Here is a 13,838-nt window from a genome sequence, read left to right as displayed (position 1 = left end):
AGATGCTGCCACAGTGCCCTCCACAAATGCTACCACAGTGCCCTCTGCAGATAATGCCACACATACCCCAAGTAGATAGCTCCATTGGGGCTCCCTCTAGGAGTGGAATCCCCAGCCAGAGCATTGTCGATGCTTTGGCTGGGGATTCCTCTACTGTTAGAGCCCCTGATGTCACTGTCCATACACAGTGACGTCAGGGAATCCTCCTAGACCAGAATGTGATATCAGGGGCAACCCCAGAGTCCTGGAGCAGAGCACTAGTATAGGCTCTGCGCTGGAACTCTGGGGAAGATATTAACATCAGTGTCCATATATGGACAGTGATGTCAGGGGCTTGCCCAGAGCTGGAGTCCCGGAGCAGAGCCGCTTCTAGCACTCTGCCTGGGATTCCAGCTCTGCTCCTGACATCACTGTCCATATATGGGCAGAGAGAGATGTCAGGGGCAACCCCAGAGCTGGAGTCCCAGACAGAGCGCTAGTAGGCTCTTCCTGGGACTCCAGCTGTGCTCCTGACATCACTGGGACTCCTGCTCTGGGGAAGCCCCTGACATCATTGTCGATGTATGGACAGCGATGTCAGAGGCTTCCCCAGAGTCCCAGAGCAGAGCCTATACTAGCGCTCTGCCCGGGACTCTGGCTCTGGGGAAGCCCCAGACATCATGTGTCCAAACATGGACACCGATGTCAGGGAATTCCACAGAGTACCGGACCAGAGCCGATACTAGCGCTCTGCCCGGGTCTCCGCTCTGGGGAAGACCCTGACACACTGTCCATATATGGACAGTGATGTCAGGGAATTCCACAGAGTCCCAGAGCAGAGCCTACACTAGCGCTCTGCCCAGGACTCCGCTCTGGGTAAAACTCTGACACACTGTCCATATATGGACAGCGATGTCAGGGAATTCCACAGAGTCCCGGAGCAGAGCCTATACTAGCGCTCTGCACGGGACTCCGGCTCTGGGGAAGCCCCAGACATCGTGTGTCCAAACATGGACACCAATGTCAGGGAATTCCACAAAGTCCTGGAGTAGAGCCGATACTAGCGCTTTGCCCGGGACTCCGCTCTGGGGAAGACCCTGACACACTGTCCATATATGGACAGCGATGTCAGGGAATTCCAGAGTCTCGGAGCAGAGCCTATACTAGCGGCTCTGTGTCCCACGGGCCGCAGATAACAGCCTCAGGGGCCGCATGCGGCCCGCGGTCCGCGTGATTGAGACCCCTAAACTAGGGGTATGTGGACCCACTAGGCCGCTCTGCCATAGCGGAGAGGCAGTTGGCCAAGTCACAGTCTATGCAAAGTCTATACAAAAGTTCATAGAACAAGGGTACCAGAGATAGTCCAGACAGCGGCAGAGGCTTTAGCACGGATGGGGCTAGATGGGGCAGGTAGCGCCAGACGTGGCGTTTGATACCAGGAGTGGCAGATGACATTAGACACGGTGTATAACAGGAGGTGTGGCAGGTAGCACCAGGTGTGGCGGATGATACCAGGAGTGGCAGATGACACCAGACGTGGTGTATAACAGAAGTCGGCACAACACGACTCCAGCACTAGAAAGGCTCAGGAACAAAACACAGCACGGGATACAGAAAACAGGTAGCAGAGCACGGAAACACTGGGAGCAGGATTACACTAAGGGACCATTTGCAATATGAACATGGGTAGACAACAACAATGCTCATGCAAGGAGTGAAAGGGCAGGGCAATTTTTATAGTCCAGGGTGATCTGGGAAATAATTAATTAATTACATTCGCAGACATTGCAGGACAGAGCGTCCGGATGCGCTGATGTCTCTGGGGAAGGAGATGTCGGCCAGAGGAGCAAGGTCTGCGGTCGCGGCCGTCAGCAGGTAAGGGGAGGCGGCGGTCCGCGACCGCGGCCATTACAGTCCTTCAGCTTTATTACTGTGTTTATTACCCCCTTTGCTGTGATATCACCACTGCATTAATTATCTCCTGTGACATCAACGTGTGCATTTTCCTAGTAGTTTGATGCTGGGTTGTTGCAAGGGTACAATTGCTTGGGTGTAAGAGAGAAGAGTCGACACGGATTCTTGCAATTAACGTTTACTTGAATACAACGACACTAATCCTCTTCAGTGTGAAACAGACAGTAGAACTAAGGGTGGGGAAATCGATCCCGCTGGAGTGCCCCTGGGAGAGGTCGCGCCTGAACTCACGTTGCCCGTAGGTGGCGATGGAAGCGTCTACGCCAGTCACCGTGGTAGCTACCCACTACTGAGCGGAATACTAGCAGTAAGAGTCACTCTCTCGGCTACTGGTTATGCTGTGAGTGTCAAATGGACTAACCGGACCTCCGAGCGCCAACGCGGGTCATTACGGTGCTAACCGCTACCTTTCACGGTATCCCTCTCCCTCCCTCAGCCGGTGGGCCCTACTATAGCCGCACCTGAACATGCAACCAGTCCAGTAACGACAATATACTCGAATCTCAATATGACACCTTCTTCAAGCCATGCATTAGTATAATCACAGTTTAGTCTTTTGTCGTTTTGCACTGTCTGCTTCACACACTATCCAACTTTACTTTGTAATTAACAATTCCAATATTTCTTTTGAAATCACATCACATGCGCCAGCACAGTCACAAGTTCGTATCACTTATCTGCAGCCCAGGGACATCGGCCTAAGGTAGCCACACGGGGTGAGGGAACATGCATCCAAGTCAGTACTCCACTGACTACACGAATTCCACAGCTTCAGGGGTTGCTGTACATGCAGACTCAGGCTGTGCAGCCCCGCAGCTTTCCGTTCTCCGGCTCAACGATCCCTGCATATAACTTTCCTCTCCCTCTTAAATGGGGTCCTGTCCCTCTCCTCTCTCTCCTTTTCGTGCCACCCACTGGCTCCTCCCCCCTTTGTGACGTCATGACGACTCCCATCACTTCGGCACGCATTCCCCCCTCCTTCCAGAGCCGACGGAGACTTCCTCCGTCGCTCTGTACAGGAAGTGACTGGGTCATGACGCTTGAAACTGCGAGTGTCATCATCATGACAACACCAGCACTTCCGTCGGTACGGAATCGGAGTCGGAATTCTCGACCAGAGCATTCGAATCTCCAGGTCCTGTCAAATCTCTAGAGAACAGATCCACTGTCCTACTAGTGCTGTTCGGGGGGTACACTACCCACCAACCATCCTTGATTCCTGCTGGTTGGGGTTCCTTTTATGTTTCCTGCCTGGGTAAGGAAACGACTTCCTGTGCTGGAAAGGTGCAGGGTCGCAACAGGTTCCTATGTAGATTCCTGCTTTGTTCGTCTTCATCTTCTGGTCGGACTTTGTAAACCGGCAATTCAGGGTTTAAGCACCTCATTACCAAATACGGTCGCCTTTCCCAGCGAGGCTCTAATTTACTTCCCCGCGCTGTTCTTCGATTCCGTACCAACACCCGATCTCCCGGGAGAAAGACTTGGTGCTGTTCTTCCCGTCTCGGCACGGACTCGGTGCGATACTTCTCTTCATATCATTCTTGGCTACAGAGTCTTTTCCACTGCAAAGTGCCCTCCTTTCTCGTGCATCCATCGACACACTGGTTCCACATCTAACTTTGGTAATATCAGTTGCCACTGGTCCCTGTGCTCTCGCGGAACCCACACTCACCGATATAGCAGCCCATCTGTATAGTTTAACCGTTCTAACTGATGTGACAAAGCCTTAGCTCGTGGGGAAAGTCGATTCCGTTCCACTGCTGACGGCCTTCTACTTTGCAACACACATCCGGTGGCTATATGGATATCTGCATCCCGTTGTTGGCGTTCATTCCACTCGACTTTGTCATACATTTCCAGCAGCATACTGGACACTAAAGTGTCATGGTGTTATCTAGGCCTTTATTTTTCGGGTGAGAAACCCTCAGTGGAGGAATCTCCACTGCCTCCTGCTCCACATCCACTTCTACCTGAGGGGCTTCGCACGGTTGTCAGGAGAGTGCATCTGCGTTGGTGTGATTCTTGCCAGGCTTGTAATGGATAGTGTAATCAAATCGGGCCAGTCTCGCCACCCATTATTGTTCGATTGCTACCAATTTGGCAGTCCCAAGGTAGGCCAACGGGTTGTTATCTGTGTAAATGTCCACTCGACATCCCGCCAAGTACTCCGCAAATCTCTCGGTGACTGCCCACACAATGGCAAGGAGATCTAATCAGAAGGAGCTATAATTACTGGGATTACGCTCTGAGGGCCACAGACTCCAACCCATTCTATACCTCCTTGTTGTTGAGCCAGTATGGCCTCCAGCCCTTGGAGACTGCCATCCGTGTACAGCCGGAATGGTTGTCCATAATCTGCAAATGCCAGAATAGGAGCTGTCAGTAGCCGTTTTTTCAGTTCTTCGAATTCCACCTGTTGTGGATCCTGCCACTGTTCCGTGACGCTACAGCTCCGAGACCCTTTTCTCTGCGTGGGTTGCCCACATAGGAGTTGGTTCAGCGAGCTGCTATTCTAGCGAAATCTCGGATGTACCTCCGGTAGTACCGGACAAATCCCAGGTATGCCCTCACCTCCGTCGTGTTACGTGGCACCGGCAATTCTTTCACTGCTTTAATTTTATCGGGGTCTGGAGCAATTCCAGTTGCGTTAACTAGATGACCGAGATACTTGATTTGTTGTCGCATCAGTCGACACTTGCTAGGTTTCAGCTTGAGTCCGTACTTGCCCAGCCACCCTAGAACAGTTTGTAGATGTTATAGGTGCGTGGAGAAAGTTTTTGAAAAATTTACAATATCATCTAAGTAGATCAGTATGGATTCGTAATTTAGATCCCCCAGACAGTGTTCCAAGAGATGTTGGAATGTGCTTGGAGCATTTGTTAGACCGAAAGGCATTCGGTTAAACTCGAATAGCCCAGAAGGCGTGATGAACGCTGTCTTCTCTTTATCTTCCTCCTTCATGGGTATGCGTCCCGGTGGGTACACGCATTAAGTTTCCTATAATCCACACAGAACCGGAGTGAGCCATCTTTCTTTCGCACCAACACTATTGGAGCAGCCCAGGGACTCTGATTCTCCCGTATCACATGGCCGTCCAGCATTTTCCGCAGGAGCCCCTTCACTTCCAGCTGTAAGGCCGATGGTATATTACGATACCGTTCTCTAATGGATGGGGCGTCTCCGGTGTGAATGCCATGCTCTATGGTGGCGGTGCACCCATAATCCTCCTCATGTTGAGCGAACACCCAACTGAATTGCCATATGAGAGATTTCAGTTGTTCCTCTGACTCGGTGTCCGGTGCAACTCCCTCCAATTCTAACTGTTGCCACAGTAACGCGGTAAATTCTTGGTTGGAGGTGTCCGTGCCGCCTCCTTCTGGTGATATACTTTCAGGTATCATTGGGACCGTCGAGTCGGTAATGTCTTCTTACTGGATCAATTCCACACCGGCCAGCAGCACACCTGGCGGAACTTCAATGGCTTCTTTTGTGGGATTCATCACTCTAACGGTAGCCATACCTCCTGTCACTCGACACACGGTTTGTCCTACCATCAAGGGACCTGCATTCCCGCCCCGGCTCAAAGGTTCTACCACGATCATGGCTCCTTTCAAGCGATGGTGAGTTCCAACAGCAAGCAGAATGACAATTTCTTGTTGAGGTGGTACTTTACTTGAAGTTCCCACCATTCCTACTCTCCCTGACAGGGCTCTCCACCCCTCCTGTCGCTGACAGATTTGATGGACATGGTGTAAAGTTTGTCGGGCTGTCTGATCGTTGGGCAATTGGTCCCAATAGTCTACCCCCACTTCGTTAAACATTAAGCCATGCATTTCTTGTAACACATTCATCCCAATGATGACCGGTACACCTGGCCGCGCACAATTATGCACCACTATCATGACAGCCCTGGGGAACTTATGCTTGAATACTTCTAGCTCTAGCCAGGTAACTCCGGCAATGGGAATCGGCAGGCTATTTGCCGCGGTCAACTCTTGCCAGGGAGCTTCTAAACTCTTCTGGCTTTGAAAATGTTCGTGGAAGAATTGATAGGTCATGGTAGTGACCTCGGACCCAGGGTCAATTAGGCATGGGACTTGCACCCCGCTGATTGTGGCAGTCACTACTGGACATTGTCCCATCAATAGTTCTCTATTCCCTTGTAAGCCTGTTGGTGGTCTGCCGTCGGCTTGGCCCTCAGCGGCGGGTAACTCTAGTTTAAAGCAGGTGGTTCGCATCTAGGATAACGCTCTGCTCTGCATTCTCTAGCAAAGTGAACCGGCTGGTCACACCACCAACAGCGTCGCGGTCCCCCTTGCGCTTGGCGGGGTGGTCGAGAGGGTTGATTCGGGCTGTCGGCGCTGATTCGCAACTCGGCTATCTCAGTCTTCAACTCCCGTATAGCTTCTCGTACATCTCGGCCAAGTCTTGGAACGCTGCCCCTGGTCATTCTGCTACGCTTGGAGTAGTTTCTGGAGCACCCACACACTGTGTGGCCACATTAGCTTCCCCCAATTCCTCCCGCTGTATTTTGAGAGGTTCCTTCATCACTTCTTCCATCATGGCCGCAGGCGTGGCTCTTCCAAAGTCGCGCAGAGCTCTTCAAAGAGTACGACTGTCTAGGCCGGAAATGAATTGGTCCCATACTATTCTGTCTGAATCGGGTAATGCTGCATAGCCAGCCGGATCCTTTTTCATCAATCGACTCCACATGCCTTGTATCCCCACTGCGAATTGCTGGAGTGATTCCCCGTTCTTCTGTACCCTTGTGGAAAATTTCTTCCGCAGGTCAGCCGCTGAGGTGATGACACCGTACAGAGAGTCTAGTCGGTTGACGATAGCTTCCAATGTGCTGCGCTGGTCTGTCGGCAACACTAACACGGCCTTCCGGGCATCGCCTTCCAAGGAATTAAACTGGCCTGATGCGTCGGGGGAACTTGGAACAGTCGGACAGTCATACGTACTCTCTCCGCCCAGTCCGTTACTAGTACCTTCTTTCCATCAAATTGCGGTATGTTCAACAAGGCGGCCCCCATAGGTATCACGACCGTGGCTGGTGCCGGCGACCTGCTGCTGGATGGCTCTATATCTTCTGTGGATCCTGCCGACTATGCCAAATGTTGCAAGGGTACAATTGCTTGGGTGTAAGAGAGAAGAGTCGACACGGATTCTTGCAATAAACGTTTACTTGAATACAACGACACTAATCTTCTTCAGTGTGAAACAGACAGTAGAACTAAGGGTGGGGACATCGATCCCGCTGGAGTCTCCCTTAGAGAGGTCGCGCCTGAACTCACGTGGCCTGAAGGTGGCGATGGAAGCATCTCCGCCAGTCACCGTGGTAGCTACCCACTACTGAGCGGAATACCAGCAGTAAGAGTCACACTCTCGGCTACTAGTTACGCCGTGAGTGTCAAATGGACTAACCGGACCTCCGGGCACCACTGCGGGTCATTACGGTGCTAACCGCTACCTTTCACGGTATCCCTCTCCCTCCCTTAGCCGGTCTGAGGGATAGCCTCACCTGAACGCACAGCCAGTCCAGTAACGACAATATACTCGAATCTCAATATGACACCTTCTTCAAGCCATGCATTAGTATAATCACATTTTAGTCTTTTGTCGTTTTGCACTGTCTGCTTCACACACTATCCAACTTTACTTTGTAATTAACAATTCCAATATTTCTTTTGAAATCACATCACATGCGCCAGCACAGTCACAAGTTTGTATCACTTATCTGCAGCCCAGGAACATCGGCCTTAGGTAGCCACACCGGTTGGGGGAAGATGCATCCAACTTAGTACTCCACTGACTACATGAATTCCACAGCTTCAGGGGGTAGCTGTACATGCAGACTCAGGCTGTGCAGCCCTGCAGCCTTCCGTTCTCTGGCTCAACGATCCCTGCATATAACTTTCCACTCCCTCTTAAATGGCATCCTGTCCCTCTCCTTTCTCTCCTTTTCACGCCACCCACTGGCTCCTCCCCCCTGCGTGACATCATGATGACCCCCATCACTTCAGCACGCCTTCCCCCCTCCTTATAGAACCGATTGAGACTTCCTCCGTCGCTCTGTACAGGAAGTGACTGGGTCATGACGCTTGACGCTGCGAGTGTCATCGTCATGACAACGCCAGCACTTCCGTCGGTACGGGAGCCGACAGGAAGTCCCTGTGTCGTTCCCGATGCACAATGTCGGTGACAGTGCCAATGACAGTGTGCATCGGGAACTGGGAGGTCAGCTGTCCCCGACAGCTGACACTCCACTGTTGCCGATCAGTGGCTCATTGCCGCAGATTTCGGCAATTAACCCGTTAAATGCGGGGCTTGATTGCGATCGCCTCCGGGTCTGCCATGTATGGAAGCCTATAAGGACCAGCCTCTGGCTGGTCCTCGTAGACTTACTGTCAGAGTGACTGTGATGTCACACTGACAGTTGGAATATGTTACACTACCTAGGTAGTGTAATGTATTCTAGCAGCGATCAGAGCTGCAGGTAAAAAAAGGAAGTGAAAAAAGTAAAGAAAAAAGTAAAAAAAAGTTAATTAAAATGTTTTACAAAAGTGTAAAAATAAAAGATTTTTTTTCCTATAATAAGTCTCTTATTATAGGAAAAAAATGAAAATATTAAATAACAGTACACATATTTGGCATCACCACGTTCGTAACGACCCAATCTATAAAACTATGATGTTATTTTTCCCACATGATGAACGCCGCAAAAGAAACAAACTAAAAACAATGCCAGAATCACTATCTTTTCGTCACTACCCCTCCCAAAATATAGAATAAAAAGTGATCAAAAAGTTGCATGTACCCCAAAATAGTACCAATAAAAACTACAGCCCATCCCGCAAAACACAAGTTATGGCTCTCGGAATATGGTGACACAGAAAAAAAATTATTTTATAAACAAGTGATTTTATTGTGCAAACGCTGCAAAACATAAAAAAACTATATACATATGGTATCGCAGTAATCGTATCGCCCCGCAGAATAAAGTAAAACTGTCATTTTTAGTGCATATTGAACGCCGTAAGAAATAAAGAATATAAAACTACAAAATCACTGTTTTTTGGTCACCAAAGCTCTAAATAAAATGTAATAAAAAGTGATCAAAACGTTGTATGTACCAAAAAATTGTACCAATAAAAACTACAGCTTGTCTCGCCAAAAATAAGCCCTCACACCGCTCAATCGACCAAAAAATAAAAAAGTTATGGCTCTCAGAATGTGTTGATACAAAACAATTATTTTTTTTAACAAATAGTTTTTTCTTTGTAGAAGTAGTAAAATATAAAAAAAATTGGTATCACCGTAATCGTACTGACCCGCAGAATAAAGTTAAGTTGTCATTTTTACCGCTCGGTGAAAGCGGTAAAAATTAAACCCAAAAATCAATGGAGGAATCGCAGTTTTTTCCAATTTCACCCCACAAAGAATTTTATTTTTGGTTTCCCAGTACATTATATGGTACTTTAAATGGTGTCAATAGAAACTACAACCCCTCCCACAAAAAATAAGCCCTCACACCGCTGATGGAAAAATAAAAAAGTTATGGCGTTTGGAAGGCGAGGTGTGAAAAACTAAAATGGAAAAGCAAAAAAGCAAAAAAGGATCAGTCCTGCAAAGGTTAATTAATTTCTATTAAAAAAATCAATTACTACCACATGTGGGGTATTGTAATACTCGCGAGATATTGCGTTACAAATTTAGGGCGACTTTTTCTCCTTTATCCGTTGTGAAAATGAAAAAATTAAACATTTTAGTGGACAAAAATGTTGATATTCATTTTCACGGCCTAATTCCACTACATTCTACATAAAACTTGTGTGGTATAAATGCTCACCATACCCCTAGAAAAATTCCTTTAGGGGTGTAGTTTCCCAAATGTCACTTTTGGGAGGTTTCCACTGTGTTGCAAACATGACATGGCACTGAAAACCAATCCAGCAAAATCTGCGCTCCAATATCCAAATGGCTCTCCTTCCCTTCTGAGTCCTGCTATTGGTCCAAACAGCAGTTTATTACCATATATGGGGTATTTCCGTAATCGGGAGAAGATGCTTTACAAATGTTGGGGTGCATTTTCTTGTTTATTCCTTGTAAATATTAAAAATTTCTATGTTTTTTTCAGAAAAAAAGTAGATTTTTATTTTCACAGACTTACTCCAATAAATATAGCAAAATACCTGCGGGGTCAAAATGCTAACTATACCCCTAGATAAATTCCTTGAGGGGTGTAGTTTCCAAAATGGGATCACTTTTGGGGAGTTTGCACTGTTTTGGCACCACAAGACCTCTTCAAACCTGACATGGTGCCTAAAATATAATCTAAAAAAAAGCAGACCCCAAAATCCACTAGGTGCTCCTTTGCTTCGGAGGCCTGTATTTCAGTCCATTAGCACACTAGCGCCACATGTGGGATATTTCTAAAAACTGCAGAATCTGGGCAATAAATATTGAGTTGCGTTTCTCTGGTAAAACCTTCTGTGTTACAGAATTTTATTTTTATTACAAATGAGTTTCGGCAAAAACAAAAATGAAAATTGTAAATTTCCCCTCTACTTTGCTTTATTTCCTGTGAAACGCCTAAAGGGTTAAGAAACTTTCTGAATGCTGTTTTGAATACTTTGAGAGGTGCAGTTTTTAAAATGGGGTGATTTATTGGGGGATTCTAATATATAAGGCCCTCAAAACCACTTCACAACTAAACTGGTACCTGTAAAAATAGCCTTTTAAAATTTTCTTGAAAATGTGAGAAATTACTACTAAAGTTCTAAGCCTTGTAACGTCCTAGAAAAATAAAAGGACATTCAAAAAATGATGCAAACATAAAGTACACATATGGGAAATGTTAACTAGTGACTATTTTGTGTGGTATTATTATCTGTTTTACAAGCAGATACATTTAAATTTAGAAAAATGCAAATTTTTACAAATCTCTAAATTTTGGTGTTTTTCACTAATAAATATTAAATTTATCGACCAAATTTTTCCACTATCATAAAGTACAACATGTCATGAGAAAACATTCTCAGAATCGCTTGGATAGGTAAAAGCATTCCCAAGTTATTACCACATAAACTGACACGTTAGATTTGAAAAAATCGGCTGTGCCACTAGGCCAAAACAGGCTGCGTCCTAAAGGGGTTACGTTACTTCACAGTGTCTATTATCCACAAACAATGACATCGTTGTGTTTATCATCCTATGCATGACATCACTATGATTATTGTTACTGTACTTTTACTTCACTTTGGTCATTGCCCCTGTTTTGTGACATCATTATATTTATTATCCTTTTGCAGAGATATTAATGTTTATTATGTCTATATTATGGCATCATTGTAATTATTACACCTGTACAAACACATTACTGTGTTTGGTATCTTGTTTTGTGACATCACTGTATGTATTATCCTATACTATAACTTTACAGTGTTTATTATCCCTGTGTTGTGTGCATTATCCATTTCTGTTGCATAACTGTAAGAATTGCTCCTGTGCAGTGACTTCACCGTGTGCATTTTTAGTTTCATGTATATTTGTTAGTTGGAATCTGAGTTGGCCCATTGCTTCCTTAATCACATACAAAGGTACTAGTACTATAAATTTCGTGTAAAGGGGGGGGGGGTTGTATTGGGCCAAGGAACTCTAAGTCACACCTTAGGTTACAGTACAGTGTTCTCTCTTTCTTGCAACGAAATGAGCACTTGTGTGATCGACATATGAACAGGACAGATTATCATCATTTAGAAGGACATAATGACGATTCCAATTCAATGACAGCAAACCAAATTATAAATTAGTATAGAGCCTATATTACAAAATTATATACGTTTTTATTTTACAATTAATAAGCTTTATTGCAACTGGAAGCTTCCCTTGACAGTACATTACATTTTTAAATCTTTAGCAATTGTATAATAAATGGATGAAGAGTAATGACGGCATATAAGACTTTGCAGAGGTCTTGAACCTTACTTCTAGTACTAAATGATACAACAATGTAAGACTTAGGATCAACTGGTACATGGAACGGCCGCTGTTCCCCGCCATATACTTACCTCTCCAGCATCCTCTGGCTTCTAGCCACCGCCATGTCCTTCCATCTTTCCAGGCTGGACATGATCTCCATCACCGCCGCTCTTCTTCTGCACTTCATAGTGCGCTCGCCTACTCTTACAGGGCCAGCGCGTGCCAAATTGCCACCCAGCTTTCTCACAGTATAAAAAGGTACTTCCCCTTCCTACCATTGCCTGAACAATTAGGGTCATTAGGGTCATTTTAGCTTATCTAGTGATTCCCTATGTTATACTTCGTTGGATTTTCTATGATTGACCTTTGCCTGTACCTTTGACTATTCTTGCCTGGTCTGACGTCTTGCTTGTGACCCATGACGAACCTCTGCCGTCTGCCCTAACCTTTTGATCGACCAACCATGAGTGCCCGTTTGCCGACTGCGCTGTATTTTGCTATAACTGACCCTGAATACTGTCTACTCATTTTTATACTATGCCTGCTTACGTTGGCCGTTAGCAAGGGAGAATAGTCTGGAGGTAGCAACCTAGGGTCTCTAGCAACGAAGTCCAGATCCCTGTATAGGAATTAAAGGGTGAATGCCTGGGGTACCCTTAGACTCTGCTCTCCGGTTTAGGCCTAGGTAAATTCCCTTGGTGACAAAGTGGGTTTACACCATCCTCTGCAGGTCCTATACTAGTATCAGTTTTCAGAGGCCTCGTGGCAGTACACCTCTATTTCTTGAATTAAGAATCCTTCTTTTCCTCTCAGTAAATTATGTTGATACTCCCTATGTTCTTCTGTAGCAAATGTCTAAAACTATTTTTACCTTGCCTACTGAATGGTATATAAGTTCTGTTCATTGATGCAATAAAATCTTAAAATGGTTTACCCTTTGGGTCTAAATGTATTTTATTGTGCTACTTGAGTATCTTAGAAATTTCCAAATATATTACTATTTACCACAACATGATAAATGGTATTATAGTTTTATTATACAGAAGCCCATGACTTATGAATTTTAGCACAGAAATCTGTTAATCACAATATGAAAGAAAGCTTGTTCCAATATAAACTGATCAACCTGTACAAACTTTTATTGTCCTCTGCCAATCTGTAATGGGTATAATTTTTAGAAATGTCCTCCTTGAAGGTCACAAAGACCTAAACTCGCGATACAATCCAAGCATCTGAAGTCCAAGCCATTGTTCTTATCCCTCTTGTTCTAATTTACATTTCTATTATTTATTTAAGAACATGCAGTTATGTGTATATTGCTGAAGTCAAGTGAATGGAAACTAGTACTCAGATATTTAAGTAGGGTAAACTACTAATTTATCATTGTGGATAAAATACCGTAATTAATTCCACATAGAATAGTACCATACATACATGGTTAATGAGTTGAGCTTTTCATCATTTGATGATGTGTAGGGCAAAACGTTCTGTCAGTCGTGGAAAACTTACCTCACTAACCATATGTGTGTACTGCTGTTCTATCAATTATTTAACCTGCAGTGGTGCCGTGTTTCCTACACATACTTGCTATTCAATGAAATGCTATTTCTTATAGCAGCACCACTATCAACACACTTGTGCCGAATTCCATTTTTTGACAGTGACAGCTTCTCTATTTTGAACTACTAATATAGTTCTTACTCCAACGTTCCCTTATTCCAAATGACAAGAAAGTACCTTTTCTGTCAATCACACTTTAGAGCTGGCTAATGTGCACAGTTTCATTGAAAATGTATAATATATTAACATCCTATGTAAGGGAGGTATAAGGCCTCATTTACACGAGCGTAATATACGCGCGTGCGACGCGCGTGCTTTTCACGCGTGTCGTACGCACCTAT

Source organism: Rhinoderma darwinii, chromosome 1 (assembly GCF_050947455.1).
Source record: "Rhinoderma darwinii isolate aRhiDar2 chromosome 1, aRhiDar2.hap1, whole genome shotgun sequence".
NCBI lineage: Eukaryota > Metazoa > Chordata > Amphibia > Anura > Rhinodermatidae > Rhinoderma > Rhinoderma darwinii.
The sequence above is the reverse complement of the archived record's forward strand: the minus strand, read 5'-3'. Positions refer to the sequence as shown.